The sequence below is a fragment of the Capricornis sumatraensis genome, chromosome 8 (genome assembly GCF_032405125.1).
Source record: "Capricornis sumatraensis isolate serow.1 chromosome 8, serow.2, whole genome shotgun sequence".
NCBI classification, from domain to species: Eukaryota; Metazoa; Chordata; class Mammalia; order Artiodactyla; family Bovidae; genus Capricornis; species Capricornis sumatraensis.
In genome coordinates this window covers 73,901,065-73,917,537 of record NC_091076.1, presented here as the reverse complement: position 1 = coordinate 73,917,537, position 16,473 = coordinate 73,901,065, and the positions used below count along the sequence as shown (strand labels likewise).

At 40.2% G+C, this 16,473-nt stretch overlaps 1 protein-coding gene across 2 annotated transcripts in view; it reads right to left on the bottom strand.

Annotated features, from left to right (window-relative positions):
- The window catches only part of PAFAH1B1 (platelet activating factor acetylhydrolase 1b regulatory subunit 1), a 66,132-nt gene extending 52,197 nt beyond the window's left edge, over positions 1-13,935 (bottom strand). Inside the window, exons 1-2 of one of the 2 annotated variants that reach the window (XM_068976412.1) lie at positions 13,595-13,622; positions 12,766-13,039 (exon numbers count right to left, since the gene is read on the bottom strand). The gene's annotated coding sequence lies outside the window, so the exon portion shown is untranslated. Of the gene's footprint in view, positions 1-12,765; positions 13,040-13,594 lie in introns of both variants that reach the window. The other variant, XM_068976411.1, reaches the window with a different exon arrangement.
- Between the last annotated feature and the right edge of the window lie 2,538 nt (positions 13,936-16,473).

Here is a 16,473-nt window from a genome sequence, read left to right as displayed (position 1 = left end):
TTTACTTCCCTCCATAGAGTTCTAGAATAGTGAAGACATACAAAGAGAAAATTGTAATTTCACTTTGAAGATGACATAGCGTAGTACCTTTTACATTCTTACATACATCATCAATGTAAAAAGAGATACTGCTTTTCTAGTGTCAAGGACAGAACACAAATCAGTTCTGCCACCACAAGAAGGCAAAAAGTAGACAGCCCTATTGCTACTATGTCAACTTGTCTTAATCATCTTCACATCACCAAATATCAAGCACCACTTACTGGGCAAGGTACTGTTCTAGGCTCTTGAGTAAGTATTCACTTGGTATGTCAGATAAAAATTTATATAAGCTACAACAAAACTAGGAAAGGAGTATGTCAAGGCTGTATATTGTCACCCTGCTTCTTTAACTCATACACAGAGTACACCATGTGAAATGCCAGGCTGGACGACTCACAAGCTGTAATCAAGACTGCAGAGAAATATCAACAACCTCAGATATGCAGATGATACCACGTTAATGGCAGAAAACGAACAGGAACTAAAGAGCTTCTTGGTGAAAGAGGCGAGTGAAAAAGCTGCCTTAATATTCAGCATTCAAAAAACTCAGATCATGGCATCTAGTCCCATCACTTCAAGGTAAATGGGGAAAAAGTGGAAACAGTGATAGACTTTTATTTTCTTGGGCTCCAAAACCACTGTGGACGGTGACTTGCAGCCATGAAATTAAAAGACATTTGCTCCTTGGAAGAAAAGCTATGACCAACCTAGACAGCGTATTGAAAAGCAGAGTCATCACTTTGCCAACAAAGGTCTGTACAGTCAAAGCTATGGTTTTTCCAGTAGTCATGTACTGCTGTTGAACTATAAAGAAGCCTGAGTGTCAAAGAATTCATGCTTTTGAACTATGATATTGGAGAAGGCTCTTGACAGCCCCTTTGACACCAAGAGATCAAACCAGTCAATCCTAAAGGAAATCAACCTTGAATATTCACTGGAAAGACTGATGCTGAAGCTGAAGCTTCAATACTTTGGCATTGGATACAAAAAGCCGATTCTTTGGAAAAGATCCTGATGCTGGGGAAAACTGAAGTAAAAACAGAAGGGGGTGACAAAGGATGAGATGGTTGGATAGCATTACTGACTCAATGGACATGAGTGAGTTAACTGTGGGAGTTAGTGAGGGACAGGGAAGCCTGACATGCTGCAGTTCATGGGCTCACAGTCAGACACAACTTAGTGACTGCACAACAATAACAAGAAAAAACACTTGTAGATACCTTAAAATTATGAATTCAAAGAAAATTTCTTTCAGGTGAAAAATAAAATTAGAGGTTATCTGGAAAAGAACCTGGTATGCAAATTTGAAGGATATATATGTCAGAAGATACACAGAGAAAAAGAGAATGGTAGAGTGGTAAAGAGTGAAAATGCCATAAGGAAAACAAAGTATCTTAAGGCTCAATCACCAGATACAAGGCAGGCAATAAGAAACAGGTGAAGCTGCTGAAATGTGAGCTAGGACAGGAAAGAAAGGTCCCTGAGTGTCCATTTAGGATTAAAAAAATATGTTTTTGGAAAGGTACCCTTTGCATTTTCATCTACAAAGCTGACTAAATAAATACAGTAAAAAGCTGGCAATGGGTTTGTCGCAAGAAAGCAACTTGAGAGCTATGGTTCAGGAAAATTAATCTGACACTTTATGTAATATTCCACATAATTCCTCCTTTTATTCTCTGCTATGGATGGCTAATGACACTCAGCTTCTCAATTTCACCCCAACACCCAAGCCACAAATCTGAGATGTCTTCTGATACCTCCCACTCCTCATCACACAGTGTGTGTGTTCTCAGTTGCCCAGTCATGTCCAACTCTCTGAACCCCATGGACTGCAGCCCTCCAGGCTCCTCCGTCCATGGAGTTCTCTGAGCAAGAATACCAGAGTGGGCTGCCATTTCCTCCTCCAGGTGACCTTCCCCACTCAGGGACTGAGCCCACTTCTCTCTCTCTCTCTTTTTTTAAAGTTCTACCAGTTTTTGCTACCAACCCATCACCCTCCACCCTCATGCACACATGCTAAGTCATGTAACCCCATGGACTGCAGCCCGCCAGGCTCCTCTGTCCATGGACTCTTCCAGGCAAGAATACTGGAGTGGGTTGTCATTTCCTTCTCAAGCCCGCGTCTCTTGCATCTCCTGCATTGGCAGGTGATTTCTTTCCCATTGCAGCACGTTACACACTGCTGCTGCTGCTGCTAAGCCGCTTCAGTCGTGTCCGACTCTGTGCGACCCCATAGACGGCAGCCCACCAGGCTCCCCCGTCCCTGGGATTCCCCAGGCAAGAACACTGGAGTGGGTTGCCACCTCCTTCTCCAATGCATGAAAGTGAAAGTGAAGTTGTTCAGTTGTGTCCAACTCTTAGCGACCCCATGGACTGCAGCCTTCCAGGCTCCTCCGTCCATTACACACTACATATTCACAATTCTACCTCCTGACCTTTCTCCAGTCAACAACCTTCACTGTCACTATTTCAAGCACTAATCATTCTTTCCTGAAAAAACCTCTTAAGCGACCTTCAAACTCCAATCTATATTCTTCACTGCCATCTAAACTACCTAACTCTACAACTGATTATAATGTTCACCTTGCTTGAAACTATGCCTTCCGAATTGCCTAGAATTTGGAACAACCCAGAATTCCTAAATTCCACCTATCTGGCTCGTATGTGCCTTTTCAGTCTCGTGCTCACATGCACTCTCCAATTCCCTCTGCAAACTACTTCCCAGCATTCACATAATAGTTCCTCATGCTTCTGCACCTGTGTATGTTGCTCTTCCCTTTACCTAAAATGACCTTCTCCCATGTCCACTCCAATTACTCATTCAAGATTTGGTTTAAATATCGTTCTCAACCATCTTGGAGATTTGATGACCCCTGAAACAGCGTGACACATACCATATGTGATGTTCACGACTATAACCCAGGACCCAGATTTAAAAGACTACAGAAAGATACTGAATTTCCCACCAATTTAATTATTTCATTAAGACTCTGGAGAACACTCTAATTTCAATCAAGTTTTCCTATTTTTGTAAAACTAAATGGCATGAAAAAATATTCTTAGAATTTGACAAATCTAAATGTAGCAAAGAGAGAAGTAAGATTTATCAAAGGAATGAGTATGTGGTGAAATATTGTACCGATTCAAGTTTATTTATCATATATGAATAAACAATAAAATACTATAACTGTAATAGAATTAACAAATTTTAACTTCTTTAATGATTCAGCAGCCACTTTAAATTTTTACAACATTACTATGATGCTACTTTTTATAATCACAAATTTTAATATAAAGTTATAACATAAAAACAACATAATAAAATCATTATTTAAGCTTTCTGGCTCTTTGGACTTGGGTTAAATGAGAGTTTTACACATAGTAGTGGATCTTTAAAGAGAAATTTCCCTCCATCTACTGAAAAAAACAGCAAAGGCCTATACATTTAGAGAAATTAAAAACTGTACCAAGTCATTAGTTCTCGTTTTTATGGAAGCATCATAATAGACACCAAAGCTTCAAATATCACCAGCATAGAGGATATCTAAGACCCAAAGTACTTTAACAAATATTGGCCGGGGGGGTGGGGGGGGTCAGCCTTGGTTTTCTTTTTTCTATATTCAATTACCTGTATCTGCCAAGTTTAACACTTCAATGTTTATTCAATTTTTCTGTCTGTCCTTAATAGTACTACCACAGTTCACACCATCAGCTCTCACCTGGACTGGCCTGATTTACTCATTTATTCTAAAATATTTGCCTGTTTGGCTGCACTGGGTCTTAGTTGCAGCGTACAGGATCTTTGATTAATAGCTGCACTCTTACTTGTGGGATGTGGGATCTAGTTCCCTGACCAAGGATCAAATCCGGACCCCCTGCACTGGGAGTGCAGAGTCTCAGCCACTGGATCACCGGGCAAGTCCTTGGACTGGCCTAATTTAATTCCAACAGGTCTTTCTAAAATCTAGTCTTGGCCTATTAACATTTATCTTATACTCAGCCCTAGAATTATCTATTTAAAATACAATCTGACCATATCACTTACTTAAAAACTATTGTTCATTGGCACACTAGTTTTTACTTAACAAATATTTAAATAGCACTTACTGTACGCTAGTCACTGCTTTAAGTGTTTTAGAAGTGTTCATTTACTCCTCATAACTACCTATGAAAATTTAAATAAGGAGCTTTTCCACTCTGTTTATGTGTGTGTGTAATCCAACAGAGCTATGTAAGTAGCAGAGCTGAACACAAGCATCTGGTCTCCACAGTCAGGGCCTCTGATCACTGCATTACGCTGCACCTGTTTCCCGAAGTCCACATGCTTAGCACAGTGTATAAGGTCTTTGATTAGTACCTGGTCCCTTCCCACATTTCAAGTCTTACTTCTAATCAAGCCCCACTTTGCTCAAACTCTAGTTAACACTGAGTACCTTGCGTAAAGTTAACACTGAGTACCTTGCAATGTACGCCTTCCCTCTCCTCACTTCGATACCTTTATTATTTTACTACTGCTTGTCCCATGTCTGGAGTGCTTCCCAGCACCTCAGCACAGTTCTCGTAAGAGTGCACTGAATACATTCTGATGAAAGAATGAATTTTTAATACCTCATAAGGTTAGTGAGCAAAGATTTTAAAAATATTCTACTATTAATTATACTGATAGACAGATAAAACATAAAAATATCAAATTTTAGAACTTAAGTCTCCAATACACCTAATGCTTATCCTGTTAAAACATACACAAACAACAACAACCAAAAAAACTTCCCCCAACCTTGGTTCTCCTTCAACTTTCTCACTGCTTCCAAACAACCATATTTGTTCAACAATGCACACCAAAACAAACAAATCTCAATTCTTCACCATCCTCATTCCTTGTTTGTCTCACTTCCCATATCAAATCGGTTAATAATTTATACGTACTCAATCTCTCTCAAATCCATTCTTTAAACCTTCACTGTCTCTTAAATAGTTATCACAGGTCTATCTGCCTCCATCCACTCCATAGCTACATTTCCCACAATGCTGACAGCTGCCTTTTTAAAAGGGAAATCTAATGATGTCACTTATCACAACTTAAAATCACCCTCTGTCACCTCAAGGACAAAAACAGTTCTTCTCAAAAACAATCAACTAGGAAGCTTACTGAAAATGCAGATACCCCCTGAGGTCCCCCCAACCATGGAATTCATATTGTGTGAGTCTAAGACAAGCCTACAAATGAAAATGGTCGTGTCACCCGGCTTTACAGGTCAGATCAGGGCAGTGTTCTCTATACTCACCATCTCTCCAGCCATACTGAACTACAACTACAAGTAACTTCCTCACCAACTAAGGGGAACTTATGAGACTAGGTACAAATTAATTCCCCAAACAACATGACAAGATTTCTTCAAAAACGTTTAACCAACATCTTTGTAAAGATCTCCTTGAAAACATCTCACCAAGCATACATTTTGATTTTAGCATTATCATTCTACCTTTGCACGTTAAATATGTTTATAAATTCTAAGATCATTGACGGCAACGGCTGACAATAATGTTTGCATCACCAAGGCTTAGGATATATCTAAATAAATGTTTGGTGGACAGAAAAATTGATGAAAATTTAGAAGAGAAACAAAAATAAGTAATGGTATTGAATAAGGGTTTTAAAAGTTGAAACCCAATGATATTCTTTGTACAAGTAATACAGTGGAAGGGCAAGATACAAAAACAACTGCCAAGTGGGATAGGGTGGGAGGTGGGGAGGAAGCAGAAGAGGGAAGGGACATATATATACCTACGACTGACCCATGCTGTATGACAGAAAGCAACACAGTATTGTAATTATCCTTCAATTAAAAATAAATTTTAGGGAGTTCCCTGGTGCCCCAGCGGTTAAGATTCTGAGCTCCCAATGCAGGGGGTCTGAGTTCAATCCCTGGTCAGGGAACTAGATCCACATGCTGCAACCAAGAGTTCGCAGGCCATAACAAGGGCCTGGCACAGCCAAATAAAGTATTTTAAAAATTTAATAAGTATTTAAAAAATAAAATAAAAATAAATTTTAAAAAACTGCCAAGAACTGTAATAACGGCAATGCTCAAGAATTATCTTGCACTCAAATTATAAATTCTCCTTAATATAAAATAAATCTCCTTCAGGACACAGATCTTAGTTCTGTTTTTAAAGAGTCCAGTCAGTCAAAAATATTTTGTTTTCCACTTCAGTATTTACAAGTTTTCTGAGGGAAAGGGAAGAACAAGGAGGATTCAAATACTAGCACGGCACAGATGAATAAGATGCCCTATTTGCTTTGCTTCTCGGATCACAGCAGTCTCCCTCCAAACAAGTCCCAAAATGTGGAGCTCTTCTCTAAAATCCCAACACTTAACTTTACTCTCAGAATAATTTCTACAGGGATATATAATTCACTTAAATGTAGCTCCTTCAAAGACCTTCTCTGATCTTTATTCTTCAAACCACCGTTAAAATGTTTTAAACAATATGTGAATAAAACAAGGATTGCTTAAATTAATATTTAAAATCCTAAACAAAATTTTCTCGATGGACGTAAATGGGGAAGAGGAGGTAAATCTGCCTTACTGAAGAATTCCAAATGACACGTGTAAACTGATACTCCCCCCGCCAGAGCAGTAACTGGACTCATTTCCTAATAACTTTAAAAGACGACTGACAAACACCACATTAACCAGGTGACGAAGGTCAGCATCACCAGCGATGTCTTGTGGGCATCACGCAGCCTCTGACGTGATGAGATGAGAAGTGCACTTCACCTCTGTGGTATCTGCTTTCTGAAAATCCACAACGGTTCTAATCATGAAAAAGCACCAGACAAACCCAGTCTGGGAGACATTTTACAGAATACCTGACCAGGACCTCAAGACTGTACAGGTCATGGAAAACACGGGAAGACTGAGAAACTGTCACAGACCAGAGGAGACTGGAGATGCGAGACAACCAAATGCAAGGTGGCACCCTGGACTAAACCTAGAACAGAAAGAGGCCATCAAGGGAAAACCAGCAAAATTCAAATCAAGTCTGGAGTTTAGCTAACAGGAAATACCAAGACTGACAAATGTACCACAGAAACATAAGATGTTAACAATGGAGGAAATTAGGGGCAGGGTATATTCAAGAACTCTCTGCACTACCTTTACAACCTGTCTACAAATCTAAAATTATCCCAAAATAAAAAGGCATTCTAAAAAATAAAACAGGAAAAACGTGGGGTTATTTAATATTTAACAGTACAAATAAAGGACTTCCCTGATGGTCCAGTGCTAAAGAATCCACCTTCCAATGCAAGAGACATGAGTTCAATCCCTGGTTGGGGAGCTAAAATTCTACATGCCTCAGGGCAACTAAGCCAACAAAGCCCCAGTACAGTCCAAAATAAAATAAGCACATTACTTTAAAAAAAAAAAGAAGCACAAATAAAAGCTTTGTTAAAATAAAGATATAAATACACTTTCCAGTTTAAATAAAATGCTTGCAAGCAATATAATTTTATATTAAAAAGTGGAATTAGTCCATTTGGCACTGATTTACACAGTACTTCTTGCCTACTATGAAATTTTGAAAATTCTTAAGAAATATACTTAAAACTATAAGAGCTATATTATTGCTTACTTTTATGAGTAAACAGTATGCTAATTATCTTACTTAAAGTCTCTAACAATAAAAAGTATCTACTGAAGGCTTTAGAGGCCTTTTATCCAATAATAGCAACCACCCTATGAGTTAGATACTGTCAACATTATCCACTTACTGGTAAAAAATAGGCTTATTGCTCAAGACTCACAGAGATTTCCCTAGTGGTTCAGACAGTAAAGCCTGTACTGCAGGAGACCTGGGTTTGATCCCTGGGTCAGGAAGATCCCCTGGAGAAGGGAATGGCAACCCTCTCCAGCATTCTTGCCTGGGAAATCCCAATGAACAGAGGAGCCTGGCAGGCTACAGTCCATGGGGGTCACAAAGAGTCAGACATGACTAAGCAACTAACACACTTTCATAGCTGATAAAAATGATGGAGCTAGGATTATAATCTAAAATATTCATTTTGGTTTTAGTCAACAGCTTTATCTAATTTTTTCTGCTAGTGTTTTAACCCTTTAAAAATAAAATAACAAAAATAATAGTAAATAATAATCAATATAATTAACTTTTTTTTCCTTTGGCCACACCTCACAGCTTGTGGACTCCCCAATGCTCCCCAAACCAGGCCCTCAGGAGTGAAAGCTCAGAAGCCTAACCACTGGACCATCAGGAAGTTCCCAATACAACTGACTCTTAATCTTCCCTTCCTTTCTTCAGCAGTCAGCATATTTTTCATAAAATGAACAAACATGGAAGGAAAGATGAAGAGATAAAATAGATGCCTTACACACACAAAATACTAATATCATAAAACATATCTTTGTATCTTTATCATAGATTAAAAGTGAATTAAATCTACAACATACAAATCCTTAAAAACATAAGCTTTCAACTAAATTCCTTAAAAATTCCCCAGACTCTTAATTTCATTCACAGTTATCAAAAGAGTCTCTCAGAAAATTCTTATCAGCCTCAGCTAACTGTCAGTAATTCTGGTGAGCACACAAGAGCTCAAGGAACAGATATCTGAAATTCGAAGAGCAGAAATGCAAATGCAATTTGTCTAGTTGGGTAAGCTCACCTCTTAAGGATGAGTGTTCTGTGGCCCTGAAACAACTATGTCGGAAGTGCTACCTTGTTCCTGGGACAACATAAAATCTCTGTAAAGGAAATATGAACACTTTTCCTTTATTCACCTTAATTCCAGAGAGATCCCTGGAAGTTAGCCACTACAAAGAACTACAGGATAGCACATTTCCTTTCACAGAACCCCATACTCAATCAAATTTAAGAAGTATTTATTTACTTATTAATACCCCTTAAATAAATGTAATTAAATATTTAAATGTACTTAAATATTGATTTGATATTAATGTATTAATATTACTTGTATGTATGCAGCATTTATTATAAACATACTATGATAAAGCAGTATTAGGCATTTTCTGGAAGTTCCTATTCAAATGCCTTATATAAGCAAAACAGCAATATAAGATCATGTGAATAAATGCCAATTTAAATGATACAGGCAATAAATGCTACCAATTCTCACCATTTTAGAAAAGAAATTAGCAAACATAAAAAGTTATGAAAAGAGTCCATTTTGTCAAAAGAAAAAAGAATGTTTGATAATGCAAGGCAATACCCAAGTAGTTCACTGACTACAGTATTTACCTCATTCTAGCTCCTAACCCAACTTGTGACCTTGGGAAAACAAATTCTCTAAATTTTAGTTCTCTTATCCATAAAAATACCAGTCTTTCACAAAAAGTACCTGACAGCACAAATGAAATGCCATGTTCAGTACGTTTACAAACTTCTAGGAAAATGTTCACAACGTTAGATGACAGTAACTTCAGAGGATACTTTTCCAGAAGTATCTTTGACAAAAGCACAGATCAACCTAACTAGGTAAGTTTCAACTAAAAGCCACCATCTTTTAAAGAGAAAACAACAGATCAAAATAGCAAGTCCTTACACTATCTGCATCCAAAGACTATAAAGCATTTCACAAATAACAATTAAAAATTTTAACTGCCATGACAAGATTAAAAATTATACACACAGCAGAAATTAAACTAAGGTTCTACTTAAATGACTAGCCAAAGTGCCATGTCAAACCAGCAACAAAGCTAAAACAACTCAGAAAGCCTTCACTGCACTTACCTAGTAGTAGGCTTATATAATACAGCATCTTTCTTCATGAAATACACATTTCTCAAAACATTTGGCCTTCAGCAACTAAGAGTCACTCTACAGCTAAGCACTAGGAGAACAGGTTTGCTTTTTCTTTTCACTAGTCATATATCATCAGTTTCTTGTTTTCGTATAGTTTTTAATAGAGCAACTTTTTAAGTGAGATTTTTAAAAAAAGCTGTACAGTAAAAGTGGCAAAGAATTTCTACTTTAAACTATCTCTCTTTCCAAAGTGTATGAAAACAGATTACCAGTCATAAAGAAATATTTTCACAACAGAAAGTTACAGGCAAATAAAGAAATCTCTTTTAGGACCACAGCAGACATGACAGGCGTGGTTAAACCAACCAAGCCTCAAGTCCCTTTGGCAGAGGAGTGCATGACTCACTGCTTTAGAACTCAATGGGAAGAATTGGAAAATTCATTTCAATTGTCCTAAGGTTTTAATTTGGGTTTGTTTTTTAAGATATCTGCATCCTAATAATGATAACTTCCATAGTTTCTATGGCTTAATAATTAAGAGGACAAATTGTGAATAATACAAATCACAGGTAAACAAAAAGATCCTCTTTTTTCTTGGACACTGAAAATATGAGCTGTAAGATAAAGTCATATATATACAGTATCACTTATTGCATAAGAGAGAAAACATTTACACTGAAAAAACATACATAAACAATGAAACATGTATGTTCTAGCTGGAAAACCAAAAATTATTATACTGATTTCTCCCTTCCAGAAACATCTATAAATTTTTTATATACCAGAATAACTGTATCTGGAAAAAAAGATACCAAGTACTTCTACTAAAAAATTAATCCATCCCAATCTCATTAAAAGTTTCATAAGTATAGGATTATTAAGAATTTTAAAAATTGATCTCCAAATTAAGCAAAAGATTCTGCCACATGTATCAGAAACATATCCAGATACACATTTGGAAGTAAAAACTCTCATACTTAAGTCAAATTATTTTAAACTCCTAATCAACTAGTAATCTACTGAAAAATCTCGGCTCTTAGTACACTCTTATAGCTACAAACACTAAGGGTTAGGATATGTTAGACACATAACACTAACCTCATTTCTTGCCACATGAACCCTTCTACTTTTTAATCACGTTAAAAATAACAAAAATATAAAAATGTATCATACACTGACAAACAGTCATAAGGCCCATCAAAACTACATTTACAACATCAATCTGACATCCTTCTGAGAACATCTATTCACATGAATGCTTGATACAAGACATTATAATGACCTACCTTCTCTTAGGGCAGTACCTTACTAAAAGATCTCTTCCAAAAGACAACACAAGATAAAGGGTCTTGAAGAGCATTTAACACAAATTACCTTATCCTCTCTTACTCACTTTGATGTTCATTATTTAAAAATCACAGATTTTACTGTTTTAATGCAAACTAAAGTTAAAGAAAACATCTATAATGTTCTCATTAGATTTTCTCAATATTTCTACTATTTTTTGCCAAATATTTCTGGCATTTGTTAATTTACATTTACTTAACTAAAACAATAAAAAACATTAAGAAATGTGTACATATGTATATGTATGTGTATGTATATATACAGGTAATATACAGACAATAAGTATTTGCTTTAGAGCAGGGACACTGCTTTTTACTCCACCTTGCAAAAAAAAAGGTAGAAACTAAAAACATGAGATTTTAAGATTTACTACAGAGAAATGTCTTTGTTGTAGCACGAATTAGCATCAAATAACCTTACAAAACATAAGCAAGAGAAAAATGCTATGAAAGGGCAATCCAGCATTTCACAGCTTCTGCTCTCTTACTCCACCCAGTCTCCTCAGCTCAATGGCTGTTCACAGCATCCACAAATATTAGCCCATTTTTAAAAAAAGAGGTGGGAGAGGCACTGAAATAGGGCTAGCTCCATCAAAATAAAGATAAACAGAAATATTTTGTGAAAAATTAGGTTCCATTCTGATTTATAAAAATAACAGCTTTGTTTTAGGAGATAGATCTTCCCCTTGTGAACAATCCAAACAATGATCATTTATAATAGAACATGAAAGAGTAAATCACCCTAAACAGAGATCACGCTTATGCTTTAATAAAAACTGCAATTTGCAACTGCCAATTATTTTGCAAAACTGTGTCCTGAAAGATACCCACGAGAGATTAAAAGGTAGCTAATGTCTTAGACCCAAATCAGAATTCTTTAAGTAAAAGCTTTTAATATATTCAACATTATATCACTATCGACCTACCCAACCAGGACATTTTTCCTGATTAAAAGACTGAACCCCGCAGCAATCAAGCTCCGCTGCAGCAAAAAAAGGAATTAAAAAAAAAAAAAAAATTCAAGCAAATACTACCGTGGCAAAAGGGGAGAGATGACATTACTGGTATGAAAGGCCCAAGCACGGTCTCCTCCGCCCTAGGCTCAAAATGAAATTCACACAAAACAACCCACCCCCCAACAAAAACAGAATTACCAAAAACGGCACAATTGTTTTGTTTAGCCTTTAAAACCTTATAAATCTCAAGGATTGTGTGTTAAAGTAGAGGTCGGAAGAACAGTAACATCTTTCTTCTCTCCCGATCGCCTCTTAAGGAAAGGGGGAGGGGGGGACCTTGGCATGACATCGCCCATTGAGAACGGAGACCACAAATCTGGTTCTTCGCTTCCAAAGCACAATTTCTTAACCAAAAGACTGATATAGATTGGACCCAAATGGCAACCCCAAAAGAAAATCTCCCGTCTTCCTCCCAAGGAGTTTCTTGCTAAGTCACGGAAGAAAGGCAGAACAACAAATAAAGCCAAGCCACCTTCCTCTCTTGTCTCAGATGCTGAAAAACCTCCTCCTCCTCTCCACTCTTCTGTTTAGAGACGTACTGTTAAAATCTGCCCACCACCTCAAAGGCATTTTCTCACCTGGGAGGTTAAGGCAGGCACTGCGTTTCCTATACGAGTGGGAAGATTCGAAGGAGAATGGCTGAGGGCCTCGAAGCTCAGTGTTACAACGTCAAAAGGCAGCTCCCGTTGAAGGAGCCGACGGCAGAAAAGAAAATCCTGCCGGATTTGGTGGGTGGATGCTGCGGATGGTTCGGTGGGGTCAGGCCGCTCCTCCTCAGTGGGTGCAGGGGCTGAACCACCGCACAGGGGAGCCAGGGAAAGGCTGGACCATCCTTCTCAGGTCAACTCCATCCTAAGGACAGGTGGGGGACGGAACGCCTGCAGGCCGGTGGACAGTGCCGAGGCGGCTTGAGCCCGGTCCCTGAGCGCCAGCCGCGGGGTGGGGTGGGGACTGCGGAGCTTCTCTTCCGCGGACAGGGAGAGGAGAGCCGAACCCTCTCCCCAAGATCTGAGAGCGACCTGCTCTCCACGCCCTTCCTACCCAAGAATACTTTTCTTGCTAAGTCACCAAGGGAGGAAGGCGATCCCTTCCCGGGGAAGGCCGCGGGTGGAGCCGCGGCGGCCCTGGCACCCCCAAAACCCGGGCCAGGGAGGAGGGGAGCGAGGGCAGCGCCCTACCCGGCCTGTCCCCCCCCTCCTCCCGTGTCTCTCACTCAACGGCCGTCGCGGCCGCCATTTTGAGAGCGAGGAGAGAAGAAGAAGGAGGAGGAGGCGGCGGCAGGGGGAGGGGAGAATGGGAGGGAGGGGACCGGCGCAGCCACATCGTCAGGCCGCCGGGCCCGGCCCGCAGCCGCCCGAGCGCGGTGGAGAAGACATAAGGGAGGGTGCAGACCCTCGCCCGCCTTACCGGAGCGCTGCACCGCCGCCTCCGCAGGGCCTCTTCCGTCCTTCACTCCCATCCACCGGCGGGGGAGGGGGAGAGGGAGAGGGAAGGGAGGAAGGAGGGAGGGAGGGAAGGAGGGAGGGGGAGGATGGCGCGCTGGGCCCGGTCCCGGGGAGGGGGAGGGGAGGGGAGCGGGCGGGCTCCTCAGCCGTTCCGGGGCTCGAGCCTAAGCCCGGCGCTCGCGATGGCTCTGAGCTCGCGCCCGAGCGCTCCCCTCCTTCTTCTTCTCGCTCCCTGGACCCCGGGGTCGCTGCTCGTCCGCTCGCTCACTCGCTATCTCGGCCGCTGGACTCCGCCGCCGCCCCGCCGCTCCAGCTCCGTCTGTCACAGGAGCTGCCCCAACGCCCTGACGTCACCGCGCCGCCGCCGCCGCCGCCGCCGCCGCCGCCCCAGACCCGCGGGGAAGAGGGAGGGGAGGGGGGCCGGGAGCGGAGGAAGGGCTGCGGCGCATGCGCGGGCCAGGGCCCGGCCCTGAGCCGGGCTGCCTTCCGCTTAGCAGGATGGCGGGCTGATGCTGCTTGGCGATGTAGGGAGGTGGGGTGGGGGACAAGTGTGCGCAAGAGGTACTTTCGCTCAGCACGCCTCTCCAACCTGTGCAAAGGCTCTCAGTAACCTTTTCCTAGACCCTCGTCTGACTGCTGCGGCCCCTGGTGACTCCGGCTGTCTTCACCTCCACGCCCTGCTCTTGCTCGCGAACGGAGAGCTCTCCGTTTTCCCCGGCCAACAGCAGGGACCATCTGGCACCGTGGATTCCGGGCCCCAGTGGGCTTCAGAAAGCGGAGCCCGGGCCAGGATATCGCCCCTTCTACCTTCGGCCTTCGGGTTTATTTCTCACGGACCGGGGAGAGGGAGGGGGAGTAGATTGGGTTAGTCTGGGGAGAAGAGCTGTTGAGGTTAAAAGCCTCCTGGGATGCCTGGTTGTTAGAGATTTTTTAATTTGAGAAAATTTGCTTTCAGATATGATTCAGCTATTCTTTTCCTTAGTCACACGCAGGCATACACACATCTGCGACTCTGGAAGTCTCGAAACTGATGCCCAAAGAAACACCTGGAACTTTATCCCTGCAAGGCTTGAGCGCGCGCGCTCACGTGTGTCGTGTGTGTGTGTGTGTGTGTGTGTGTGTGTGTGTGTGTGTTTACTGTTTGGGGGGATGAAATAGATGGCAGATGAAATCTTGGAGATTTATAGGCAAATGTGTTCCACACAAACATTTGATTTAAAAGAGGCCAGATTTGAGGTTCTAGATTTTCCTATGTGGAATATTCTTTTATTAAGAGTTACCTAGTGTGATCATCTCATCACTAATTTATATTGTCCAAGGAAACTCTTTGCCTGAATCATAGGTTTAGGCTTGTGTTTATTGATTTTATTGTTTTCCTTTTGCAGGTAAATACATTACTTTTGAGAAACTACTGGGTTAATGGCAGAACCTGAATGTGTATCCTGGATCAGCAACATAAAGGAAGTGTGGCCTTGGTTAAATTACTGTGTCTAGCCCCGTTTCTCTGTAAAATAGACATATAAATTGTAAAGCTTTTGTGAGAATTAGGAAATGCTGCATGTGTATAGTATATGGCTTTAGTAGGGAGTCACAGGCAACTCATGTAACAATTACTTTTACTTGATAGCAAAATAAGTTTCCTTTTAAGAAGGTTTTAAGTTTTTAACTCTGCAGATGTTCAAGAAAAATATGAATGAATTGCCTGGAAGGTTTGGGTTCTCCCCTTCCTGAAGGCAGGGAAGGAAATCAAATGGTTTCTAGTATGTCTTTTCCCGGATTACAGTTCTGGGATTCTCTGGTTGGGCAAGGACAACAAAATGAGGCACAAAAGTTTGGTCTGTGCCACATCCAGCAACAGTCAATAAAGTTGAAATAAATTAACATCCCTTGTTCTAAGAATCCATCTTAAGTTCACTTTTACCTTTTAAAGTGCATGTTATTGCCTGACATCACAGTATTAAAATTTAATCACCTGAGTATATCAGTTCTTTATTTCTTAAATGAATAATCTAAAAGCCAACAAAATTGCCCAGAAATCAGAATCACATTTATAAACACTGATTTAATACAAATAGGTAGCACTAACCCCAATACTTTGAGCTCATAGACTCAGGTAATCAGAATACTTTAAAATGTACATTATGTAATTATGAATTAAATTGAGATCAGGTTTTAGTTTTATAGCAATCCTTCAAAACACAATAGACTCACTTAGGAGGAATGCGTAAAAACTGTCCCTGGATTATAATTCTTCTGAAAACTGTGTGTGTGCTTAACTTAATATGGAGAGATGTGTTCTGGTTCTCTGCACTTTCTTTTCAGTTTCTAAAGTGATAGATTCATCTTAATAAACACTTGTCTGTTGAGAATGGAGAATTAGGCCATCTATGCTATTAATCATAATTCATAAGAAGGACTTTTACAGAACCTACTGCATCCATTCAGGAAACATTTAATAATGAATAATTTGGGTAATGTTTCTTGAAAAACAGTAAGTGTAAACATCCGTTTTACTTACCACAATCTAACAATCTCCCCATTTATTTGAATTGCAAATCTTTATTTTTCCAGCAGACATTTTCAAAATGGAAACATTTGTTTTGGTTGCTGCAGTAAAGTTAGTGTTAGTTTAAACAATTCTGCAAATAAGCGGACTGGAAGAAGCACTCTAAAAATATTACTGTTGGAGAGAGGACAAAATGTCTTCTAAAAGTAGCTCCAGAGCAAAAATCTGTTTACAGTGGGCACAGATGTTAAAACATTATGTTGAGAATGAAACTGTCCTCTGTTTATGGGCAAGCGTACATTGTTGTATGTGTGTACTTGATAGAAAGCAGTTAG